Source organism: Equus caballus, chromosome 10, assembly GCF_041296265.1.
Source record: "Equus caballus isolate H_3958 breed thoroughbred chromosome 10, TB-T2T, whole genome shotgun sequence".
Taxonomy (NCBI): Eukaryota; Metazoa; Chordata; class Mammalia; order Perissodactyla; family Equidae; genus Equus; species Equus caballus.
The window spans coordinates 81,507,025-81,529,449 of NC_091693.1; the positions used below are offsets into that span (position 1 = coordinate 81,507,025).

At 38.2% G+C, this 22,425-nt stretch overlaps 1 protein-coding gene and 1 long non-coding RNA gene across 4 annotated transcripts in view; one reads left to right on the forward strand and one right to left on the reverse strand.

Annotated features, from left to right (window-relative positions):
- ECHDC1 (ethylmalonyl-CoA decarboxylase 1) overlaps positions 1 to 20,310 on the reverse strand; it is a 78,389-nt gene extending 58,079 nt beyond the window's left edge. Inside the window, exon 1 of one of the 3 annotated variants that reach the window (XM_070222774.1) lies at positions 20,176 to 20,310. The gene's annotated coding sequence lies outside the window, so the exon portion shown is untranslated. Of the gene's footprint in view, positions 1 to 8,829; positions 9,042 to 20,175 lie in introns of those variants that run through there. The other 2 variants (XM_070222773.1, XM_023649406.2) reach the window with 2 other exon arrangements.
- On the forward strand, positions 3,487 to 10,208 carry LOC111775372 (uncharacterized). Its single transcript, XR_002811020.2, has 3 exons — positions 3,487 to 6,162; positions 7,526 to 7,585; positions 7,916 to 10,208. It is a non-coding gene; the product is annotated as an uncharacterized lncRNA (long non-coding RNA).
- Positions 20,311 to 22,425: the final 2,115 nt, after the last annotated feature.

Genomic DNA, 22,425 nt, shown 5'->3' on the forward strand with positions numbered 1-22,425 from the left:
ATAAATAAAGAAGATGTGGTATACACACACGCACACATACACATATACAGTGGAATATTCTTTAGCCATGCAAAAGAAGGAAATCCTGCAGTTTGCAGCAACATGGATGAATATTGAGGGCATTATGCTAAGTGAAATAAGTAAGACAGAGAAAGATAAATACTTTGGAATCTAAAAATCCAAATTCATAGAAACAGAGCTAGAAAGGTGGTTAGCAGGAGCTGGGGGGGTGGGGAAAATGGGGAGATGTTGGTCAAAAGGTACAAAATTTCAGTTATGTAAGATGAATAGCCAGCCCTGGTGGTCCAGTGGCTAAGATTCAATGCTCTCACCACTCGGGCCAGGTTCATTTCTGGTCAGGGAACCACATCACTCATCTGCTGGTTGTAAAATGTGGCAGCTGTATGTGCATCTTGCTGTGATGCTGAAAGACATGTCACTGGTATTTCAAACACCAGAAGGGTCACACATGGTGGAAACATTTCAGCAGAGCTTCCAGACTGAGACAGACTAGGAAGAAGGACCTGGCCACCCACTTCCAAAAAACACACCATGAGAACCCTATGGATAGCAGCAAGGTGACATATAGTGCTAGAAGATTAGAGGATGGCAAAGAAAGACCAGGCAGGGTTCTACTCTGCTGTACACAGAGTTTCTAGGAGTCAGAATTGATTGGAGGGCATTAACAACAAAAAGGATGAATAAGTTCTGGAGATCTAATATACAGCATGGTCACTATCGTTGATACTGTATTGTATGCTTGAAATTTGCTAAGAGAGTAGATCTTAAGTTTTCTCAACACACACACACAAAAGGTAACTGTGAAGTGATGGATATGTTAATAAGCTTGATTATGGTAATCATTTCATAATATATAGGTGTATGAAAGCATCACATTGTATACCTTAAGTATATACAATTTTTGTCAATTATACTTCCATGAAGCTGGGGGTGGGGGGGAAGAAAGTGGAATAATGACATCTTCAACTATTACTGTTGACTTTCTATTTCTCCAAGTCTATTTCTCCCTTCGATTTTGTTAACTTTTTCTTCATGTATTTTGTGGCTCTAATTTTGGGTGAATACATGGTTATGAATGTTATATTGTCTTTAGGATGACTGTTATCATTTTTAAAAAGTTCTTCTTTATCACTTTAACATTTCTTAAAAGTCCATTTTGTCTTATATTCATATAGAATTTCCAGCTTTCTTATTGTTATTGTTTACATGATATACCTGTTCCATCTTTTATTTTCAACTTGCTTGTATCTACAAATCTAACGTTTGTCTACTCTAGACAGCATGTACTTGGTTCTTGTTTTTTTATCCAATGTGACAACCTCTGCCTTTGTATTCGTATGTTTAATTTACTAACATTTAATGTTATTATTTTTTTGAGGAGAAAGGAGATTTTTAATGGAAATTGACCTAGAAATTTCTGATGCTTATAGGCATCAGAGAAGAATTCTGTAATGTATATAATCAATAGCACTCTGGCCTTCTGGTTGATGAGAGGTTATTTAACTAGGTTTTGTTCATTCATTTCTTTTTTTAACTGAAGTAATATTGCCTTATAACATTATATAAATTTTAGGTGTAAATCATTATATTTCGATTTCTGTGTAGACTACATCATGTTCACCAACCAAAGACTAATTACGATCCATCACCATATGCATGGGCCCAGTTACCCCTTTCACCCTGCTCTCTCCCCTCGTCCCCTCTGGTAATCACCAATCTAATCTCTGTATCTAAGTATTTGTTTGTTTTTGTTGTCGTTTTTATCTTCCACTTATGAATGAGATCATATGGTATTTGACTTTCTCCATCTGACTTATTTCACTTAGCTTAATACCATCAAGGTCCATTCATGTTGTTGCAAATGGAAAGATTTCATATGTTTTTTTATAGCTGAGTATTATTCGATTGTGTACATATACTACATCTTCTTTATCCATTCATCCCTTGATGGGAGGAGGTGAGTTCAGAGTCTTCCTATGCCACCATCTTCCCAGCAATCGAATGTTATTGATATCACTGATTTAACTCTGCCATTTTTCTTTATGTTTTCTATGTCTCAGGTCTTTTTCTTCCTTTATTTTTTCTTCACTACTTAGTTTTGCATTAATGGGTATTTTCTAGTGTTACATTTTATTTCCTTTTACAATTTTTTCATTATTTGGGGGTTATTTTCTTAGTGGTTGCTTGAGGGTTTACCACATGCATCTTAACATATCAGGGTCTACTTCATATATATACTAACTTAACTCCAGTAACATATAGAAATGTTACTCCTATATAGTTCTTTTTTCTATGTTTTGGTGCCATTATTGTTATATTACATCTATAAATGTTACAATCCCAATAATACATTGTTATAAGTATTTTTTTTAAAGATTGGCACCTGAGCTAACAACTGTTGCCAATCTCTTTTTTTTGTTTGCTTTTTCTCTCCAAATCCACCCCAGAACATAGTTGTATATTTTAGTTGTGGGTCCTTCTAGTTGTGGCGTGTGGGATACCACCTCAGCATGGCCTGATGAACGGTGCCATGTCCACACCCAGGATCCGAACCAGTGAAACCCTGGGCCACTGAAGTGGAGCGTGTGAACTTAACCACTCGGCCACAGGGCCGACCCCGTATAAGTATTAATTTATATAATTGTATATCTTTTAAAGACGCAGAGAAAAGAAAAGAGAGCAAATGTGTATTAAGAGCGCTTGTTATATTAACTTTTTTATCTATCTTATATGGTTCCCTTAATTTATCCTGTAGATTTGAGTTACCATCTGGTGTGATATCCTTACTCCAGTACAGCTTTGCTCTTACCAATCTCTGTGCTATTATTGGCAAATATGTTACATTTCTATATGTTATAGACCTAACAATATTGTTTTATACAATTGCTTTTTAAATCAGTTAAGAGAAGACGGAATAAATAATGCACATTTAAACGTTTTATCATTACATAATTATCTTTACCAGTGTTCTTTTTCTTCTCTTGTTTTTCATATGGTTTCTAATTACTGTCTGATGTCACTTGCTTTCAGCTTGAAGAAGTTCTCTTAGTGTTTCGTGTTAGTTGGGTTTGCTTACAATGAATTCTTTGTTTTTGTTTATCTGACATTGCCTTTATTTGAACTTCATTGTGCTGTTTTCAAAATTTTCTTTTTAGACAAAATATCTTTAGATTGAAGTGTCTGAACATTTGACTAAGATGTTTCTGGGTGTAGCTCTCTTTGTGTTTTACCTACTTGGAGTTTGCTGAGCCTTTTGGATGTGTAGAATAATGCTTTTCACCAAATATGGGAAATTTTCAGTCATTATGTCTTTGAAAAAGGTTTGTGGTTTTGTTTGTTTGTTAGCTTCTGTCTCCCTCCTTTCCTGCTGCTAATCCCATTACAAGTATGTTGGTGAGCTTAAGGATGTCACATGTTTCTCTGAGGCTCTGTTCATTTTTTCTTCATTCTTTTTATCCTCTCTGTTTTTTGGATGTATAATCTCTATTGACCTTTCTTTATATTTACTGATTCTTCCTTCTGCCAGTTCAAATCTATGGTTGAGCCCTGTAGTAGTTTTTTTTCTTTTTTGATTACTCTACTTTCAATTTTAGAATTCTCATTTGTTTCTTATTTATAATTACTTACTCCTTTTTGATAGTCTATCTTTGATGAGACGTTATTATAGCTTTCTTTCATTCATTAAGCATGACTTCCTTTAATTATTTGAAAACATTTTTGATGGCTACTTTGCAGTCTTCGTATGCTATGGTCAACATGTGGGCCCCCTCAAGGAAAGTTTCTATTGACTGCTTTTTTTTTTAACTGTGTATGGATCACACTTTCCTATTTCTTTGCATATCTCGTATTTTTCTTAAACTTTTCATTTTAGATAATATAGCAACTCTGGATATGATTTTCTCCCACCCATTTGTTGCTTCTTATTTCTTTATTTTTTTGGTGAGGAAGATTAGCTGTAAACTAACATCTGTTGCCAATCTTCCTCCTCCCCCCCCCCCCCCCCCACCAAATCCCCAGTACATAGTTGTATATCCTAGCTGTAGGTCATTCTAGTTCTTCTATAGGTGATACCACCACAGCATGGCTTGATGAATGTTGTGTAGGTCCATGCCCAGGCTGGGAAGTGGCAAACCCCAAGCGACCAAAGGGGAAAACATGAACTTAACCACTCGGTCACGGAGCCAACCCCTGTTGCTTCTTATTGTTGTTGGCCATTTATTTGTTTAGCTGCTGGTGGTACTATTTTAGTTTGAAGCCTCTGATGTTGCTCCTGAGAGGGCACATCCTTGTGCGTGAAAACAGTCACCTAGAATAATAATTTTAGCAGGGCTCTCTTTGACTGTCTCTTTTCCTGATCACAGCCAAATGTTAGACTCCTGTAATTGCTGGCTGATCTATTTTTACAATGCCCTTGGGCATAAATTGCTCTGCAGTTCGACACAATTAAATTTGGGCCTCATTTTATTTTTTTATTTTTTTTTTTTGAGGAAGATTAGCCCTGAGCTAACTACTGCCAGTCCTCCTCTTTTTGCTGAGGAAGCCTGGCCCTGAGCTAATATCGTGCCCAGCTTCCTCTGTTTTATATGTAAGATGCCTACCACAGCATGGCGTGCCACGCGGTGCCGTGTCCGCACCCAGGATCCGAACCAGAGAACCCTGGGCCGCCGAGAAGCGGAACGTGCGCACTTAACCGCTGCGCCACCGGGCCAGCCCCTGGGCCTCAGTTTAGGGGTAGTTTCTGAAGCCAGTGTATGAGGATTGCTCTGACCTCAGGATTGATTTTCGTAGGAATTTCTTTCCCTGTTTCTCTCTGGCAAGCTTGCTGGCCAACGTGTTGTTGTCACCCTCCCTCCCAATAAACACCTCCCTTGTTTTTAAGAGCACCCTTAGGTTTGACCTTTCCCACACTCTGTTTCAAATAGGGTTAGTCCATTTGAGAGAGCTTCCAAACTCTGTGTTCTAAAGGCCTACTTCTCCCCGAGAAAAGGTCTCTGAACAGTAGCTGGGAGTGCTAGATGTATGTAGTAGTCTCTGGTCCTCTTGGCTTGCCTCCCTCATAATGGAACCTTCACCCTACAATGAGCTGGCGTGTGAGAATCCAGGCCCCAGTCTTCTCAGCCTACCACACTTGTGGCAGAACCTCTGGCCTATGGGTAGGGGCTAGGTGAAACAAGGGAGCCTTTGACTACTCATGCCAGAAGCTGGAACTTAGCCTCTGCAAAATGTGGCTGGGTATTTAATAACTGCCAGCAGCCTGTCCCTTGCATAGCTGTTAAGAGGAGAGGGAACCCTGTGTTCTTGGCTGTACCTGCCTGGAGTGAAGTTTCTTTTGTGCTGAGCTGGAGGAATAGAAGGAGGGAGAAGGGTGTGATTCAAAAGCCCCAGATTCTCACTGTCCTGATTGAGTTTTAGTAGATTTTCTTGAAAAAATACTTCTTTATTTACTGTATGCTCTTATGCCAATTTCCATGTACATTAAATAGTTGTAATTTTTAAAAGTAACTTTTACCAATTAAGCTTATTTGGCTAAGGAATGGGTCCATGGGGCTCCTCATGCTGCCATTCCGGAAGTAGGAGTGCTGAACCTGGTTAATTTTGAGAGAGCAGCTTTAACTAAGGTGGGAACAGAGTGCAAATAAAAACTCAAACGGTCAAGATGAAGTGCAGGCAAAGGCTAGACACTCCTCCTTTAAATGTTTGGATGAAGGGTAGGGTAGCTATAAAATCATGGATGAGAAGTACAAGGGTGGAGAGACTTTTTTTAAATAAAGGCAATCTTTTTTAATAGTCTGTGCGTTTTAGTCTTGAAACTAGAGAAGAAAAGAACAAGGCTTGACAAAGAGAAAAGACATTTTTCCCCAAGTAAACAAGGATAGAAAAGTTAATTGGGGAGGTCACTGTATATTTTTTGATGAAAGGAAAGGTGTGGCAATGTGTCGTGAGATGAAAAATGGGAAAGAGAAAATAAGTTATGAGGGCTGGCTTTGATCTTCTTGCTAAAGCATTGATTCCCAAAAGTGTGTGTGAAGGAATTACACGTTAGAATTTCTCAGCTTCTTTTTTTGCCTCCCCTAGAAACAGACCTTACTTAACCCAAGGGTTCACGTGCAAGCGATTTGTTGGAAGTTGCTAGGAACACAGGTGAGGTGATATAGAGACATGACAGAAGTGTCATTAGGCATGCTACCACGGTGGGAACTGGAGCCTGGTCCCTGGGGAAGCTGTGGAAAACAGTGCAAAACACATGTACAAGACTTTTCCCATCCAGGGAATGGAGTATATATATTCCCACACCTGTGAGTCATTGGTCAGTGTCCTAGGGGATGTTAGTTTCCTGGTACCTCTGGCCTGCTGTGATTTCTAACAAAAAGAGTTCTAGCAGCTCTGACAAAGATGCAAAAATTTGGTGTCAGAAGCCATGCTGATGTGCTTGGAAATTACGGTTATGGACAAGGCATCCACAGTGCCTGCTACACAAAAGAGTTTTTCAGACAAATCAGCTTGTGCTCTTCTCTTCCCTTTACTCACTACCCTGAATTCTGATTCCCCCTGCAGAAGGCAGTATTGAGAAGAGTGCATGTAGACATGTCTTCCTCATAAAGTGATTAGTAGCCTCAATTTATTGCTTGAAGACCATAGAAGTTAAATGAGAAAAAGTTCCCCTGGGACTGAACAAGGTCATGGTGGGATGGGGAGAACATGGGGGAGAGAAAAACACGTTTTAAGGTCTCTTTGGGGAATTGATTGTGAGTCCACAAGAAATGAATTAAAAGATTCCTGGAATTGAGGTGAAAATTGCAAGAATTCATATGATCTAGTCAGCACTATCTTTGACATACAGTAACATTAGGTGTTCTGAGGAAGAGAAGGGAAGATTGTGACTGTGGCAGTTATCAAGGTTTATGATTTTATAAGTCGGGGGAAGGTTAAAGAGTCTAAGGACTCAGAAGTGCTAGAAAGAAGGGCAGAACTGGAATGTGTGAGTGTAGACTTAGGCTAAATAGAGAAGTAAGAGAAGCCAAGAGGGACCTTAATGGACTAAAAGAATACAGAAGAAAGGAAAGCAGAGGTCATATGATAACAAAGAGTGAGGGCAACAAATATGGGAGGAAACAGCAGGAAGAAAAAATTAGAGATGGAGCCTTGAAATTTAATCTTCAAAGCAGAGCAATTCAGAACTATCAGAGTGTGATTGATAAGAAGTAGAGATAAAAGGTTTTGGAAATATGGAGCTGGAGAAATTATGAGACCAGGCTTTCTGATGAGTCATTTATATATACAATGTCAGGGGATTAAAGGAGAAAAAGTTCTCAGTCTAGTATTAAAGTTATAAAAGGAGATTTTTTGTAACAGGGAGCTATTGCAATAAAGATTTGGAAAAGATGGCATAATTTTAAAAATTTTGCCTCAAAATTATGTATCAAATTATTTTGGTATTTGATGTAGAGATGTAATCTGTCTTATTTAATATTACCCATAACGTTAGTCTTTTTGATTCACACAGAAGAAACTCAATCAAGAACAAAGATTTGCTTACTGGAATAACAACTTTTTGAATTTTATGGTAAGCTCTTATTTAATAGAATTAGACTCTCACCTGAGGAATTCAGCTGAAAGTTGATCAGTGAGCATTCTCTTTCCCTAAAGCATTTGCTCCAATATGGAAACAATAGGTTCAATCTTTCATCTATGAAAGATAGGTTTTCATCTATGAAAGATAGGTTTCAATCTATGAAAGATAGATTTCATTCTTTCATCTATGAAAGCATGTTGGGAAGCAATTTTGACCTGTAACTATCAAACATCTTCATTATTTCAGAATTACCCGTTAAGCAATCAATTACTAAAGTGGAACCTGTATTTCAACATAATTTTAGGAACTTTTGTACCCTAGGAGGCCCTGTCTTCATCACTGGGGATCCAGTAGGAAACAAGACAGGCGCCACTACAGTCCAGGAGGAGGAGGAGATGACAAACATTGAATAAACAGTCACAAATGTGATTACTGTTGAGAAAGAAGAAATAGAGAGGGTTTTTTCCTACATAGCATTTTCTTTTATTCAAATTGGCAGTGAATAGATGAACACGAGATTGGGATGACAAACAAATAATTTTCCTTTTAACACTTACCTGAATTCCAAATGAATAAACTACACACAAAGTTTTACTTAATGACTTATAAACATAATGAAAGTAAGTGTTTATTGAGCATCTACTTTGCATCCAAGTGGTTAACGTACATTCACTGTAACTGGTGGCAGTACCCAAGTGGGCAGTTGCTGTTTTCCGTGCAAACACGAGTTTAAGCCCTCACTCCCTGACGCCCAACCAGCTTGCCACCCCGTCGTCTCTGCTATATAGAAATCCTTGTAGCCCAACTCAAGGTGGTACTTTTAAGTTCATTTTGTAGATGAGGAGGCCGAGGTCAGGTTGATTAAATAAATTGCCAAAGGTCTCACTGCTTATAAACACAAAAGATATAACTTGAACTCAAATCTTGTGGGTTTTTTCTTTATAGTGCTTCAATAATGGTTACGGTTCTCCTTTGTGTCTATACTGAACACTCAGCTATAAAAAAAAATCCCCCCTCCATTTGGCTCCATATACCATTTTTAGGGCTTCCTCCACCTCATTTTTTTCCTTTACTCAGATTTATGTCTGAATAAAAAGAATGAGGAGTTCCTTGAGACCACCAGCAAACATTTCTGACTGCGTGTCTACATAGCCGGGCTGATGCAGGGGTAGGGAGAGAGTGGAGGGTTCAAAGCTGATATTCCCAACCTTAGGTTAGATATTCCTAATTCCTACCTTGGATTTCCTGTGCAGTTGTTAGGCCAGTTTGTCCTCAAATCCCCTTCTTGGTCTCCTCTATTTTACAAAAGGATGAACTCTTGTTTCCAGTTGTTTGACTGCCCACAGGATTGCTAGAGAGAAACTGAAGGGTGGGGTGAAAGCAGAAGCCACAGCTTTTATCCACCTCATTGCCAGTAGTGGCATGGTTAGTGGCAGTTGTGTTTCCTGCTCCTGCCGGATGACCCTTGCTCTTGTACTCTGATAATCCTGCCTCTGCCTATTGTTTTTTTTTTTAAAGATTTGCATCTGAGCTAACAACTGTTGCCAATCTTTTTTTTTCTTCTTCACCCTAAAGCCCCTCAGTACATGGTTGTATATTCTAGTTGTACGTCCCTCTGGTTGTGCTGTGTGAGATGCCATCTCAGCATGGCCTGATGAGTGATGCCATGTCCATGCCCAGGATCCAAACCAGTGAAACCTTGGGCTGCTGAAGCAGAGCGTGGGAACTTAACCACTTGGCCCTGGGCCAACCCTGCCTCTGCCTTTTGTCCCTTCCAACTGACATGGAGGAGATAATGGTTTCCTTTTGTTGCTTGCTTCTCAATGGCCTCACTATCCTCTGTTGGGTTTCTCAGTTTTTCATCACCCATGTAACCATTCCCCAGTAATAAAGTCCTCTGTTTTGAACTCTCAGGTGGTTTTTGTTTTCCTGATTAGATTTTGACATACACCCCAAATACTTTATACTTAATCATAAAGCTCAGTGCACTTGTGAATATATATTTAATAAATGTCTTCTTAGACAAACTCTCAGTTTCATGAGGGCAGAGACCATGCTATCTCCTTCACTTCCATATTGCACAGTGAAGGCCAGATGCGAGGTGCTTGATAATTATTTGTTGAATGAATGAATGGATGGATAAGATGTGCACTAAAGTTTTTCTCTCTTCAAGCCATGTCAGTCACCTCTTCACTTCTTATTGGTGCCCTGGAATAGTGAGGCACAATAACAACAGACAAAGCAAAGCCGTTCTTGTTCTGTACTTGCCAACACATCCTCACGTCATTCAAGCACTAAGTCACTTACACACAGAAAAGCAAGTAACATCTGCCAAAATAATTAAAATAAAAATGGACTATTTGAATATACCAAGGAAAAAGAGAAAAACTTCATGATACTATCTTGAGAAGCCAACAAAGGAAAAAGAGAAAAACTTCATGATACTATCTTGAGAAGCCAACAATGGGGACGTTAAACCTGACGTGGCTTTGTAGAACCAGAGGAAAGCCAAGTGAACACTGAACTAGTCTTATTTTAACGCGGAACTTGTTCTTTCCTGTCATTTCTTTCTGTCAAATGATTTGAATTTGAATAAATCATATCAACACCTCCAGCATTTTGAAATGCATTACTATTTATTGAGTTCAGTGGGAAAGGGGATAATAAATTTTGAGGTTTCAGAAATCCTAAAAGATGTATTAATTTGTGAGAGTGCAAAGTTGTGTGTGCTTTCTCCAGAAGTCACAATTTGGGCAGCCCTGCAGATTTTTCAGATCCATTTTCATCACAGTAGAGCTTGCTGTGTATCTTCCTGACGTTTTGGAAGGCCTATCCTCCTTTCTTTTCCTCCATTAAGAGCACAGCAGGAGGGCACCACAGCTGGGGGATTGGAAGGAATTTCAGTTCAGTCTTTTGCTTACTGTGATTATGAGAAAGTAACTCAGTTCTTGTGAAATGAAGATGAAGAAGTACTCAAAGTGGGCAAAAATCACTTAGCATCAAAAAACAATGAGCTGACGATGGTCTCTTTGTTTAAAGAAATTGCACAATATTAAGTGTTCCTCTGGATGGAATCCAAATTCTCTTACATCAGTAACATCTGAAATGCTACTCTGGGTGTTCTTATAACTAATTTAGGATAAGAGACAGAGAACTTCCAGCTGTTATTTTGATTTAAAATATCCACAGAAAATTAAAGTAGGTGAGCTACCTACAACCAAGAGAATAACATCTCCCTGGTATATAGCTACAGTAGTTCCCTTTGGATCAGGAGGGATGAGGAAATTGAAGTGCTGTAAAAAAATAAATTCTTTAATACAACATTTTGTTGTTTAAGTTGCCATTATTTTCTTTTTTTGCTGGGCAAATTTTGCCTTGAGCTAACATCTGTTGCCAATCTTCTTCTCTCTCTTTTTTTTTCCTCCCCAAAGCCCCAGTACATAATTGTATATTCTAGTTGTAAGTCCTTCTAGTTCTTCTATGTGAGCCACCACCACAGCATGCTATTGGCAGATGAGTGGTGTGGTTCTGTGCCCAGAAACCAAACCTGGGCTGCTGAAGCAGAGCACACCAAACTTTAACCACTAGGCAATCAGGGCTACCTCTCAGGTTGCCATTTTTAAAGAGTGTCCATTTTGTATATATCATGATATGGCTCAACCAGATAAACATGAACAGATTTAAAGTAAGTTTCAAAGTAATATAGTAACTGCTGGCTCTGCTTTAACTTCCAAAGCAATCAAACAACTTTTAAACATCCAGAGAGTAGTAGATGACAGCTATTCAAGTTCTTTTTAGCTAGCATATATATTACACAGAGGAGAGGTTTAAAAGATGAGTGTCAAAAAAATAAATAAAAAAATAAAAGATGAGTATCTTACAGATAAAGGCACGGTAGAGAAGTTATAGGATAAGTTCTCACCGTTGGGTTTATTAAGCAAAATGGCGGCACAATTAAAGATGTTGGTACATTTGTGATCCTTTGTCCTGTAAGACTTCCTCACAGGGTGGTTGTGAGGATCAAGGGGAAAAAATGTATGTAAAAGTGCCTTGTGGACTGGAAGCTTCTTTCTGGGTGTTATGAATGATCAACTCGAGCCCTGAGAGGTGAGGGAAAGCCAGGGCACACACTGTCCTCTGGCACAGGTGCCCCTTGCTTTCCAGGATTTGGAGTTGTTTGAACAGTTTGACCTCTGTGTATCTGAATCTGAGTGAATGCAGCATATATTTCAGTTACTTGGGCACTGAAGAGGTCTGGAAGGAAAGTGGGAAAGTTGTGTGACACATTTGTGAGTGAACAGTGGTAGTGGCACGGAGTGGAAAAGAGAGAGGAGAAGCACGATTTTATTTTTATTTATTTATTTGGTGAGGAAGATTAGCCCTGAGCTAACATCTGTGCCAATCTTCCTCTATTTGGCATGTGGGATGCTGCCACCACATGGCCTGACAAGCAGTGTGTTTTTCCATGCCCAGGATCTGAAGAACCCCGGGCCACCAAAGCGGAGTGAACCCAAACACTACGCCACTGGACAGCCCCCACGATTTTATTTTTAAATGGTGACATATTCCTCCCCTGACCACTGGGCAGTGGGCTGTTCCCTCCTCTGAGTTCATGCAGCATTTCATCCATTCCTTTTTTCAAGTACATGTGGTATTCTAATGCCTTTTACCCCATCACATCTGAGCATCTTGAGGACTCAAGAAATATTTGTCACCTGACAAAAAAGCTGAATTTCAAAATTCAGTAGTTTCAGAACTAACCAACTATGATACCCAGGGCCAAAATTAATAGCAGGATATAATGGACATTTAATCGGATCAAAAACTCTGAATAAACAGTTTTTTTCTTTAAGAAAGGCACTGTGTTAGATACAAACAACATGATTCACAAAGTACAGTCCTTGGCCTTGAGGAACTACAAATGAGGTAAAGGAAGTAGATTTATAATGACAAATTATACCAAGGTAGGAAATCATGGAAAACTTAAAATTGGGGGTGTATGCAAACAGTACTAGTAGTATTTTACTTGGCTGAACAGTGGAAGGAAAGGCATTTCAAATAGGGAACAGCATGTGCAAAGCTATGGAAGTATGCAGTAGTATGGTTCATGCAGAGAACTGGAAATGTGGCTCTCTAGCTGAAGTGGGGAGAATAGGACATGTCAATGCCTACTAACTTGCCTGCGTTTCTCTATTGTTCTTGATTACAATTGTTGAGGATTGTAGAATGTGGCAGATTGATTTATTGACCCTATTCTTCATCTCTCTCTGTACCCACCCCTTATCCATGTAACTGGACATTTCCTTTCTCTAAAGCAGAGTGTCTTTCTCAGGCTCTTTACTTGGGCCTAATGGGATGTGAGTAGATGTAAGGCAGACAGAATCTCGAAATGCACTTTAAAAAGAGGGTTTGCCCTCTTACATCTCTACATTGCTGTTCTTATTATCGGAGGAGCTTCCCTTGGGTAGCTGCTGCCTATTTTGTGTGGACTCCAGCACGAACACACACAGAGCAGAGCTACACCATCTGATCAATGGATCCAGGCGCAAAATATATGCTCATTGCCGCATGCCACTAAGATTTTGTGGTTCTCTTTGTGAAGAGTTGTTGCAACGGTTAGCTGACACATGGGAGCAATACATAATCCCTCTTTTTGCTGCCTAATTTCAGAATCACCTGAGAGAGAGAGAGAGAGAGAGAAAGAGAGAGGAAACAGGCAGCTGGAGAGTAAACACCATCTTTACCCTTTAGGTGTATTTGAACGCTGGCTTTGTAATACCTGCCAGGGAATCACACATCCCTCCTGATCCAGCTCTAGCAGATTTGGCACACAGAGCCTGAGCCTTTTCCCTTGAATATGCCAGGAGGAGGAGAGCAGAATGGCTGTACAGGCCAGCAGGTCCCAAAGGCAGAGAGATGGGAAGGGGTGAGATAGGCATATCTGGTTCCCACTTTCAGGTTTACCTATAAGATAATTTCCGTCTCTAAACCTGACTAATTCATGCCTACTTTTCAGGGTTCAATGAGGGTTAAATTAAAATGTCAATGAAGCATCAACACAGTGCCTGATATAGGCTATGCTCCACAAACATCTTTGCCCTTATTCTTTCTCTACCCTCATCTGCTGTTTTGTGTTTTTGTTATCTATTATTCTTTCCTTCTCTCCTCTTCCTCTTGATTTTCTTCCCATCTCTCCAACTTTCTAATTAACTCTAAACTAAATATATTATATCCTATGTTGTATTTTACCAACTTTATGCTCTTTTTCTTAATTTACAAATCCAATTCATGAAATATTTGTTTCCTTCTATAAACATAAATCAAACTAAATTAAATTCTTTTAAAAAATCAGTTTGGGTATTCAATTGATTTTCTCTTTTTGGGTCATTGGCTCTCAACAGTAAAACTTTTCAGGCCCTCAGTATGTGACTGTCAAATTTCTCATCAGTTTTCTATTTCCACTTGTGATTTTCTGTAGAGAACTTATTCTAAATTAATACATGTTTGAGCTTATTGTACTCTTGATTTCAAACCTTTTGTGATAGTTCTATGTCAAAACATTATGTAGGTCACTGAACAACGCTGTTGTATCTCCATTTTCATTGCTTATCTCTTTTTTTTTGGCGGATTTAAAAAATCAATGTTGAGGGATTGACATGAGGAAGTATACAGGGTCAGGTGAAATAGTTTCTCAGGATGAAAGGAAGAAAGAAAGGAAGGTGGGGAGGGACAGAGGAAGAAAGGAAAAGGAAGAAATTCAAGAGCTGTCACTTGGCAGGGTGACATAAGCATGAAAAGGAGTGAATAAAAACTATCTGTTATGAGAAAACAAAGGAACAACCAGTCCCACTGGCCATAGAGCCTTGTGGAAACAGGAGCAGCCTACAATGTGATGGCGTGGGAGCACAGCGTTTGAGTCCACTGACTAGATAGAAAGTCTATGTAAAGACAATAGATATCTGAATGCATATACACTTGTCATTTTCAGCTTTTGGACATGAAAGACAATGATGTGAGGAAAAACTTAAGTAACTTAAAAACTTTATATACCAAAATAGTTGAAGAAGATAAAATAATAGTCACAGTTGAACAGTATGGAAATTTCAGCCTAAAATCAACAAATACTTTGGGTGCTCTTTCTTAGGGTAAAATATTTCCTAAGATTTGGGGAGAATATATGTTTGTTCTATAGCTCACTTTTTGGAGCATTTCATGGACCTTGCTCTTTTGTTTTCTTTTGCACGCACTCCACTATGGAAGGCCTGCAGCACCCCAAGCCTAGAAAAGGGGAAGGCAGAACCATTCATCCCTCCACAGCAATAACATTTGCTTCTTTTAAGGACGTGCTTCTCTGATCTTCCCATATTTAGTAAAGCAGGGAAGAACAGAGTGAGATGCATTAATAACACTGGCAGGTTTACGTAGCAACGGCTGAAGGTGAAAAAGGAAGAAACATTTGGATATACTGTGCGTTTTAGCCGCATCAGATAAACTTTGTATCTGAAATATTTAGAAAGTTTTTTGGAAACACACTCCCGACAGTAGCGAATATTAATTTCTTGTGACTTGATCTGTCTCTAGGCTGGGGGGCAGGCTTGGGTTTATTCTGGCATCCTCAGCTGGCTGAGGATTTTGAGGTAAACATTTTCCTTGCCCCTTCTCTTGAGCACGGTAGAGGGAGGTAGGTGCGCTCTGCTTTATTTCAGTGAAGTACAAGCCCTCTATTTCCTCTTGTTGGAGTAGGAGCTTTGTTGCAGAGTATGCAGGAGGAGTTCAGAAGCAAATTCAAATGAGTTTATCCCACGGTCCAGAGCCAACTCACTCAGCAATATCACTGTAGTGCATAGCTGATGAATTTTACATTTTTTTTTCTTTATTTCCCAAACCCCACCCCCACCGTACACAGTTGTATATCTTAGTTGCACGTCCTTCTAGTTGTGGGATGTGGGACGCCGCCTCAACGTGGCCTGACGAGCAGTGCCATGTCCGCGCCCAGGATCCGAACCCTGGGCCGCCGCAGCAGAGCGCACGGACTTAACCACTCGGCTACGGAGCCGGCCCCGAATTTTACATTTTTATCCACCCTTTCAGTTGTTCTTGGTAAGAGAACCAGTCTACAATAAAGTACTCTGCTGGGGCCCAGCCGGTGGTGCAGCAGTTAAGTGCACACGTTCCACTTTGGCAGCCCAGGGTTCGCCGGCCCAGATCCCAGGTGCGGACATGGCACCGCTTGTCAAGCCATGCTGTGGTAGGCGTCCCACATATAAAGTAGAGGAAGATGGGCATGGATGTCAGCTCACGGCCAGTCTTCCTCAGCAAAAAGAGGAAGATTGGTGGCAGATGTTAGCTCAGGGCTAATCTTCCTTAAAAAATAAATAAATAAATAAATAAATAAATAAATAAATAAATAAATAAATAAATAAAATAAAGTACTGTGCTAATACCAGAAGTGGGAACACCATATAGATATTTATTAACATGTAGAAGAAATATCTTTTTATTTTATTCTTTCAGCAGGAACGGATATTGAATTTTGTTTTGGCTTCTAATGAGACAATTATACATTTTTAGCTGTGATTTACTGATTGAATTAATTATATGAATACATTTTCTAATGTAAAACCATTCTAGTATTTCTTCATTACAGCCTCTTAAACTAAGTTTGTTACTTTTAGCATATAACTGAATTCATTTTGCCTAATTTTTATTTAGGAGTTTAAGAATTATGTTTATAAGAAAATCACTGCTTTAATTTTTAAGTGCAGGTTTGATTTCTCCTTGCATGAAAATGTTATGAAACTTCTGAGTCTTAAATTAAGTGATTGATTTTTTTGCTCACATTTTTATTGTTATATTGATTTTATTGCATTTGTATTCAGAGAAGGTGTCCTATGCCATTTATGTCTTTTGTAATTTGAGACTTTCTTTGTGGCACAGTAAATAATTTTTGTAAATTTTCTATGGTTATTAGGAAATAAGTTGTGTTGCTTGTAGGGCACAAGTTTGGAAAAAATTAATAAATCTTAATTATATTATCAGATTATCTACATTATAATTTCTGCCTACTTTATTAAGGACTGAAAAGTATGTTTATATTTTCTGTTACTCCTGCGTTTTGGGAGATTTTTCCTTTTAATTAAAATAGTTTTGATATCATATGTTTTGACATAATATTTTTTAGTACATATGGCTTCCGAACTGATAAACACACGTACACAGCACAGACACATATACACACTGTTAATTGTGAATTTTATCCATATAAAATGACTGTCTTGATCCCATTAAATGCCATTTCCTTGAATTTCTTTCTCCTTGCTAGTTGTAATATCACTTCTGTTTCAAAAATTTATATTCATCTATTATATTGTTTATGAAAAACACAGCTGTTGGGTGTTTATAAATTTAAAGTGATAGTATATTTTTTGATGGGGAGAGTCTTAATGTATCAGCATTTATTGTTATTCCTGAGGTATTTGATTTAATTAGATTATCTTGTTTTATGCTTTCTTTCTTTCTTTTTTTTTTTTTTTTGAGGAAGATTAGCCCTAAGCTAACTGCTGCCAATCCTCCTCTTTTTGCTGAGGAAGACTGGCCCTGAGCTAACATCCATGCCCATCTTCCTCTACTTTATGCGTGGGACGCCTACCACTGCATGGCTTTTGCCAAGCCGTGCCATGTCCGGACCCGGAATCTGAACTGGCGAACCCTGGGCCACCGAAGAGGAACGTGTGAGCGGAATGTGTGCACTTAACCGCTGTGCCACTGGGCCAGCTATGCTTTCCTTTCAGGCTTATTTTCTTTGCTTTCATTTTTTCTTTTACTTTGTATTCATTCCTTCTATATTTTTTGCACAGAATATATTTCCTAAAAATATCCATGCTTTCATATGGCTTTATTAATATTGCTATGAAAGAATCAAAACTCCATGTAATTGAGTCACTCTTTTGCCATAATCATCCACACATTAAGGATTCAAAATTTGAAAATAACGTCATTCACAAATGAGTAGATGAATCCTTAAATCACCACGTCAACCTATTACCTGGCACTTTAGGCTGAGTATTCTACCAGTATCTCATTTCTATGACACTGAGGCAAATGAAAGCTGATTACAATGGTCCCAGTTCTACTATCTCAAAACATCACACCATATTTCAGCAACCAAAATTTATTATAATTAGGGAATATTTAAATATATTTGAATACTATTTAACTATAGTATAAATATTTACATTTAAATATATTTTAACATTATGTATATTCTTAAGTGTAATAATAGTATTGGAACTGTTTTAAAAAGAGTTTCCTATTTCTTAAAGATACACGCTGAAATATTTATATATGAAATTATCCATATGGGATTTATTTTGAAATATTATAGGAGAGACAAGTGATTGAAGGTTTGGGGTGCTATGAAACAGCAGTGGGAGAATCCAACTTTGCTTTATATCCGGTTGTCTTATGCTTCTAGGTAACTTTTATTCCAAGATGTTAAAGCAATGTTATCTGAGAATATATTTGGTTATATTCCAGTGAGCCTGGAAATAACTATAGGAGACCAGATATTATATTCCAGAAGAGAAATATTTTGCACCAACTATGTATAACACATTTTCTCCTGCTCTTTCTATCATAATCAGATTTTTAAGATTTAATGGAAAGAATTCTTTCTACTTTTACTATCCCTTTTGAATCCTTAACACCGATCTATTTCCCCAGTAGTCTCTGAAACAATCACTTCTCCCTTAAGAGGAAATACAACACAGAATCTTATAATATATTATGTTGTCCCTGGTTTAGTAGAAAGAATTCCCTTGTTAGGGAAACAGGTGGTCTCAATCTAGGTAAGTGGCAGCCAAGCAGCAGTTTCTCCTTCTATATAATACCAAGAATGGCTTATATCAGTTTTTCCTTTAAAAATGAATCATTTTCTGTTCCAAGTTAGTTCTTATGTATTTAATTGTGTGTGTGTGTGTAGGTATGTAAATATACACATATAATCCAAATAGAGCTTCATTTCACTTCCTCCCTCCCTCAGGCCTTGAAGCTCAGCCAAGGAACCTAGGACCTTTTGAACAAGCTCTGATATGGATCCTTTGTAGCTCTAACTTCCTTTGATTCAATAGGAATTAAAATATCTTTTATTCAATTTATAATGCTCATTCCTACACTTTGAAAACTAGAACACTGTCAAGTAAGATGATGACGTATTGAAGAAATTTGGAATCCAAACTAAGTGTCTCTTTATGATGAATTAAGTAAACCAAGGGAGACTCTAAACACTTAGACAATTATAGGAGGATCTTTATTAAAAGATAAGAAGTTCCACGTGATAATTTTAGATTACTTTAAAATTACAACAAGAGGAAGCCTGGTGGCATAGTGGTTAAGTTTGCGTGATCCACTTCGGCACCCAGGGTTTGCAGATTCGGATCCTGGGCATGGACCTACACATGGCCTATCAAGTCATGCTGTGGCAGCCATCACACATATAAAAAATAGAGGAAGATGGGCACAGATGTTAGCTCGGGGCTAATCTTCCTCAAAAAACAAAAACAAAAAAAATATAAAAAGTCTCTGCTTACCTCCCCTTAGATTTAAACCAAATTGAGGATGATGATGTTAAATTGGGTTTGTTAGCAAATTGAATTGATGACTATATTGCCTTAAGTGGAGGAGAAAAAAGAAAAAAAAACCTAAACAAATAAGAAGTGGTGAGATTTCCTGGCAGCAGTAGCCTGGAGTTTATACTGTTTCCTTTTGGTTAATTATGAACGGACCCTTCAAACTGCTGCTGAACTGAGAGTGCTGTATTCGCAAGATTCAGGATATTGGTTGGTGCTTGTGTTGCACCTTGTATCAGTTAAGATTCTTGTTCTATGGGGCAGGCCTGTTGGCGCAGCGGTTAAGTTCACACGTTCTGTTTCAGTGGTCCGGGGTTCGCCGGTTTGAGTCCCAGGTGCAGACCCACAGGCTGCTTGTCAAGCCATGCTGTGGCAGGCGTCCCACATATAAAGTGGAGGAAGATGGGCACTGACGTTAGCTCAGGGCCAGTCTTCCTCAGCAAAAAGAGGAGGATTGGCAGCGGATGTTAGCTCAGGGCTAATCTTCCTCAAAATAAATTAAAAAAAAAAAAAGAAGATTCTCGTTCTCCAAAGTCATAGTTGGTATTTGCTCTTGCACCACCACCATATTGGGGTTCCTACTCATCTACATGCTTGCCAACACTTTATCAAATTCTAACTTTAATCTCAGAGGTGTGAGAAGTTTAAGCATCTTTGGCATATTTACAGCCCATTGGTCCCCTTTCTACGAACTATCTGTTCCCGTTCTTTTCTTATTTCCGAATTTTTTCTTTTAGTGATTTATAGGAAAACAATTTATATTTTGGGTATTAAGCATTTATCAGTCACATATTGTCAGGAGCTCAGCTGAGCTGGGAGAGAGAGTGAGCAGAGCTAGCAGATGTCAGAGCAGCCGATTAAAACCAAGCCAGGAATGAAAGAGTCAGACCTTTACTGACTTACTGCCGTGGCATAAGCAAGAGGCTAAAACCGGAGAAAGTGCCGACCCCTCACCTCCTTTCCATTTTTTCCCGTGGAGAGGTGCACCGATTGAGAGTCGGGTAGATTGGCGTAGACGTGGGCATCGTCCTATTGTGCAGAGAACCCTGAGCAAAAGGCTCCGGCAGTTTTATGAGCCTTGGGGTGGGGAGAAGGCCAGGGCGAAGGGCTGGGAGAGGAAAAGTACAGGCTACCGAGTGAGAGAGAAGAGAAGCGTCTTCAAGGTTTCCCCTCTTGTCCCTATAAGGACGCCTCACCAGAGGTGCTTGAGGAAGACCTCCGCCCAGCGCCTCAGATGAAGAGACCTAGGAATGAAGGCAAATATGGAAAAGCACCAGCGCCAGGGGGGGCCTGAGTCCTAGCCGGCAGCTCTCTTCACAGGCTGCAGCGCGCTGGCTGAGCGCCAAATCTGGTGTGGGGAGGGCATTTCTCCACCAGGCCTGTCAGGTAAAGCGGGTGTCAGGCCTGAAAAATCTCTCCTAGGGTTTTAACCAGGAGCTGACTCCTCATGTATGTTGCAAAGATCTTCTCCCTATATGTGGTTTATTTTTTTAACTTCTTTAAATCAGTTAAACTTCTTTATTCTTTTCTGTCCCAAAGTGGTAAAGTAGTCTCTTATTTCCTAAAAGTCTTAGGATTTTGCTTATCATATTTAGGATTTTTATATATGGTGTGACATACAGATATATTTCATTTTTCCATACTTATAACCAATTATTTCGCACCATTTATTGAATTGTCCTCATTTTCATTATTGATTAGCAGTGTCATTTGTCATAGATGAACTTTATGTGTAGTTCTGTTTCTAGGCTTACTATTCTGTTCCTTTGGTCTGTTGTTTGCTCCTGAGCCAATACAGTGTTACCTCAATTACTGCTGCTTTGAAATAAACATTGGTATATAACTGAGCAAATCCTTCCGTCCTGTTCTTCTGTTTCAAAATTGTCTCAGCTGTTTGTGGCCATTAGCTGATGCATATGTATTTTCAAACCACTTGGTCAAGTTGCATAACAAACTTGGGTGGGATTTTGAAAGGAGTTTACATTAAATTTATAAATTAAGATATGGTCCTCTTAATCTATAAAATCAACATCTTAAGAAATGATAACATCTTTACTATTTAGGAGTCTCTTCTGCATGTATTTCATTTATCTCTATAATATTTTTCAATAAAGTGTAATTATTTTCTCCACTAAGGTTATACATTAACTTTATTAGATTTATTCCTTGGTATTTTATATTTTTTGTTGCTATTATGAATGCTATTTTAAAATGATCTTTTCTAGTTGTCTTTTTTTGGGATATTAATCTTATACTCTTCTTTTTATCTTATTAAATCAAACACTTTTCTATAGGTTCTTCTGGTTTTTTTATTCAAACATATTATTTTCAAATAATGACTATTTGGTTACTTTTGTTTATTTCTTTTACTCACTCCATTACTACAGCTTTCTTCATGATATTCAATGTTGATGATAGCATTGTTGTCTCAATCTGGATTTGAATATGAATTATCCCGATATTTCACCATGAAGTATGGTATATTTCTATAAGTTTATGATAGGTTCTGTTAATCAGTAAAGAAGCTTTCTTCTTTGCCTAATTTTCTATGATGTGGTAATAGTTAATGCTGAATTTTATTAATGCTTGTTCTCCATTTAATGAAATGATCAAGTAATTATTCCCTTCAGTATATCAATGTGACAAATTCTATTAATAAACTTTCAAATGCTAAAATGTTCTTGCATTCCTACCTGGGATTAATCCAATTTGATCATGATGTATTGCTTTTTAATACATTGTTAATTCAGTTTCCTGATAATTCTACAATGACTTTTGCATCTATGACTCATAAAAGGGCTGAAGATTTCCTTTCTCATTCTATTCTTCACTGGTTTCATATTAAGTTTTTCTTATTTTCTGTATATATTGATTTTTACGTTCCCTTCTTTTTTCCTTTCTGAATTTCTTTTAGATTACTGAAGTTTTTAAAAACTACTGTTTTTTCCTCCACTAATTGGAAATTATAAATTCTATTTCTCTTATTTTTTCTTTCAAAATTACAATAAATATTACATATAGCTCTGATCAACTCTATCTTACTCTGTAATTATCCACTATTCCTGTTCTCCGTTTCTTGCTCCCTGGGCTAGACATTGACATTATTATTTTATATAGTCTTTTAAAAAAGATTTATCCACCTTTTTATTTTTATCAATTTCTTGATCATGATTCCTTCTTTTATCTGGAACCATTTTTTTGGGA